A 363-nucleotide genomic window follows, 5' to 3' on the forward strand; every position below is an offset into this window, starting at 1 on the left:
ATTGAGAAAGCCACCTGGAGCTTGTTGCCTGCTAGATCTCCCCCTCCCCCCCCCGCTGGAGGAGGGGTTGGGTGGAGAGGTTGGAAAGGAGTATATACTACAGGCAGACCCTGGAACAGCAGATTATATGCTGGTCAGAGAGAGTAAAAAGGGAAGAGACATAATTAGCTCCTTTTCCTTCTTCTCTGCCAGCTTCCATGGAGGTCTTTCTCCCTCCTTCAATGAATCACTGATTTCTCGCTTCCGTTGCTGAAATAAAAAGTTCACACTTTAGCCTGCTCTTCCTTTTAAGCCTCTCAAGATTTATTGTGTCTCTTTCCCCACCCTCACTCTCCTTGTCTCAAAAGAAATCAGGGCCCTAAA

This window comes from Corvus brachyrhynchos, unplaced genomic scaffold (assembly GCF_000691975.1).
Source record: "Corvus brachyrhynchos isolate BGI_N302 unplaced genomic scaffold, ASM69197v1 scaffold42, whole genome shotgun sequence".
Classification (NCBI taxonomy): Eukaryota; Metazoa; Chordata; class Aves; order Passeriformes; family Corvidae; genus Corvus; species Corvus brachyrhynchos.